General features: G+C 48.1%; 1 pseudogene; it reads left to right on the forward strand.

Annotated features, from left to right (window-relative positions):
• The first annotated feature begins 300 nt into the window (after window positions 1-300).
• LOC121754069 lies at window positions 301-1,859 on the forward strand (annotated as a pseudogene).
• Window positions 1,860-3,934: the final 2,075 nt, after the last annotated feature.

Below are 3,934 nucleotides of genomic sequence, written 5' to 3' on the forward strand. Positions count from 1 at the left end.
TTTTACCATATATGGTAGTAGGCCCCACATTCCACTAACTCACTACACTCACATTTTATTATAAAACTAAAATAAAAATGTGGGTCCCACATTCAACCAACTTTTTCAACCAATTTTTCTCTACATTTCTTAAAACTCGTGCCTGGTCAAAGAACGACTCATATTAGGGGACGGAGGGAGTATCATGGAATAGAGAGCGGCGGATTCCATTCATAAAGTTTCAAGATAGTGAAAAGACAATGGCGAAAACATAAATATCAAAAGCAATAGGGGTCAACCAGGCTTGCTACTATACAGCTTTTGCCTTTTCATTCTTGACTTAAAAAATGAGTCTTCAAATTTCATCAACCATTTAAAATAAACAAATTATGAAAAAAAGGTGCCTTTAGCATGCATTAATTAGACTACACAACAAGGCCCCTCCCTCTCCCTCCATTTACCTTTCCGATGAGCAATCCCATCTCCACCACAACTCCCCAACATCAAATCGCAGCCGTTAAAAGACCCACGCCGCCGTGGATCACCTCCACCAGCCACTACTCCCCGCAATCCCCGACCACCTCAGCCACATCTGCCTCTCTCTCGTCCCCCCTTCCAAACTCTACGCCGTTTGCCGCTCCTGGCGCCGCCTAATTTACTCCCCCTCTTTCCCCCCTTTCCTCTCTCTCTACGCCCTATTTCTCCCCGCCGATAACCTACACCACCGCCACCTCTCCAATCCCCTCCAATTCGCCTCCTTCGACCCAATCTCCGCCAAATGGCGCCTCCTCCCCCAGTCGCCTCCTCGATTCCTCTTCCGCCACCCTTCCTTCATCTCGCGCCGGATCCCGGTCCAATCCGTCGCAGTCGCCGGCAAGCTCGTCGTCCTCGCCGCCACCAACGACGACTTCCTCCCCGCCCTATCGCAGCCCCTAATTTTCGATCCGCTCACCGCAAATTGGACGCTCGGGCCACCGATCGCCGCCCCCCGCCGCTGGTGCGCAGCCGGCGCCTCCCGCGGCGCCGTGTTCGTCGCCAGCGGCGTCGGACCTCGATACAACACCGACGTCGCGAGATCGGTCGAGAAATGGGACGTAGACTCGCACCACCGCCGCCGCCGCTGGACCTGGCAGAAGATGGGGAATCTCAAAGACGGTGGCGTCGAATTCTATCTAATCATCACGAATAATGAATATTAATTTAATTCATCTAAATTAATCCCCAAATCAATTGAATTGAATAGGTAAATTCAGCCGCGATGCAATCGACGCCGTGGGATGGAGGGGGAAATTGTGCATGGTGAACGTGAGCGGCGGCGCGGTGAAGGAAGGGATGATTTACGACATTGAAAAAGATTCGTGGGAGGAGATGCCGGCGGGGATGCTTGGGGGGTGGAGGGGGCCGGCGGCGGCAATGGACGAAGAGACGATCTACGCAATCGACGAATCGAGAGGGCTACTTAAAAAATACGATCACGTGAAAGACGTGTGGGCGGAGCTGGTGGAGGATGATAGACTCAAAGGCTCGCACCACCTCGCCGCAGCGGGGGGAAAGGTCTGCATCTCCGCCGCCAAAGGCGGAACCCTCGTGGTGGTGGATGTGGTTGCGCCGCCTCCTGCTCGGCTGTGGGAGGTGGAAGCGCCGCCGGGGTTTCAGGTTTCGGGTCTTCATATCTTGCCACGATTTAGCAGAAATGGTAACTGAAATTTTTTGCTTCATTTCTTTTTTTTTAAGCGTAATTTTTGGAATATTTTTGAGTTATATATTTGTTACTCCCTCTTTCACTCACCATTGATCATTGATCCGACGCGAGTTTTAAAAAATGTAATAGAAAGTATGTTGAAAAAGTTAGTGATATATGGTTGCTATTTTTATATACTTCTTCCGTTCCACTGAAGATGACCCATTTTTCTTTGTCGTTTGTTACCATTACCAAACTTAGAAACATTTTAATCTCTACATTATTCACTCTCTCTTACTTTATTCTCTTTACTTAACATACAAAATAAAGCTGCATAAATTTTGTGCCGCCTAAAGAAGGGACTATCTTTTTGGGAACCGAGAGAGTATTAATAAAATGTGAGTAAGAATAAGTTGTGAAATATGAGATCCAATAAAAAAATAGTAAAAGTAAAAGATAGACAAATTTTTAGGAATTGACGAAAATGAAATTAAGTAAAAAAGTTTAAGGAACGAAGGGAATAACTAATATCGGCCAGGATGGTCAAATTCTCATCCCTCAGACATGAATCGAGGTTGGATTTCTGCCCTGAAACAAATCATTTTGCTAATTCACTATTGTTTAGAGCATCTCCAATGGTTCTTGACATGCAATAGCCCTCCCATAGCCTTTCCATTGCCACATTATCTGCACTAAAATCCTCCTGCCACATCATCTGGACATGCAACTGGACATGCAATAGTCCTCCCATAACCTATCCACATCACTAATAACAATTTAGTGCGATAATCGTTGGGACGTAGAATTAGTCCTCTAACTCTAGACAGGGTACCTCGGAATATATGATTTTAGTTTTATTTAGGATGGGAATTTATTTTGTGTTGAATACCCACAAAGAATGAATCTTTGCTTAAAAAGGCTGGGCGCGGCAAATATTCTAGGACTGCCGATTGAGATTTTTAGATGTACATGGAATATTCCACATTACCATGAAAAGTAAAATTCAAATGTACTTTATTATTTTTTGGGTATACATATAAGGATGTTCGACTTGCAAGATTATATCTCGTAATTACATATGTAGTATATTTGGTTTATGAAATTCAATACCACAACTCAATTCTAGATAGATAAGAGCATCCGCAATGGGCGGACGATGGCACGCCTGATGGCGCGCATCGTCCGCGCCATCCATCGTCCGCACCCATTGCGGGTGCGTGCCATAGGGCGCGGACGATAGTCGCACCCTATACTTCGGTCGCGGAGGATAGCGCGGACGATGGCCATCGTCCGCCCCATTGTGGAGGTCGCGGACGATCGACGCGGACGATGGCACGCGATTTTAATTTTCTATTTAATTCTCGTTTCTCATTCAGTTGTGCATACGAACATATCGACTATCTCTTTACATATTCTCTCTCTACATCCAACCAAAATGAATCTCGGCGACGACACCAATAGTTCAAGTTCGTCTGAATCCGGTGGTTCGCTTGACGAAGCATTAGATGCAGCCGTTGAAGAGGTCATGGCGGCATGCTATGCGCAAATGCAGCGCGAGAAGGAGGCGGCGGCGGCGGCGACGGCGGCTGAGCAAGTCCATTGGCCTATTCGACATAGGTCGTATGTCCGACGCGACCACCAGGAAGCTCACATACGTCTGGTTGAAAACTATTTTGCCGATCAACCGCGATGGGGCCCGACTGTTTTCCGCCGCCGGTTTAGAATGTCGATGTACATTTTTCTCAGCATTGTTCGTACATTGTCTTCACGTGATGAATACTTCACGTTTCGGGAGGACTGTTTTCCGCCGCCGGTTTAGAAACCCGGCCTTACACCATTGCAAAAGTGCACGACTGCTATTCGTCAGTTGGCATACGGCACCACGGCGGACCTTTTTTACGAGTACCTCCACTGTGGGGAGACTACAGGCCGCGAGTGTCTGAAGAGCTTTTGTCGGGGGATAGTAGAGGCCTATGGCGACACATATTTGCGCAAGCCGACAGCCACTGATTGCCAGGGTCTGATGCAGATGCACGAGAGGGCGCACGGGTTTCCCGGGATGCTCGGGAGCATCGACTGTATGCACTGGGAGTGGAAGAATTGTCCGACGGCGTGGAGAGGCCAATTCACAAGTGGATACAAGGGCAGCCACCCGACGATGATCCTCGAAGCCGTCGCTGACCATCGGCTCTGGATCTGGCATGCTTACTTCGGCGTAGCCGGGTCGAACAACGACATCAACGTCCTCAACTCGTCCACCCTCTTCACCGACCA

Source organism: Salvia splendens, chromosome 11 (assembly GCF_004379255.2).
Source record: "Salvia splendens isolate huo1 chromosome 11, SspV2, whole genome shotgun sequence".
NCBI lineage: Eukaryota > Viridiplantae > Streptophyta > Magnoliopsida > Lamiales > Lamiaceae > Salvia > Salvia splendens.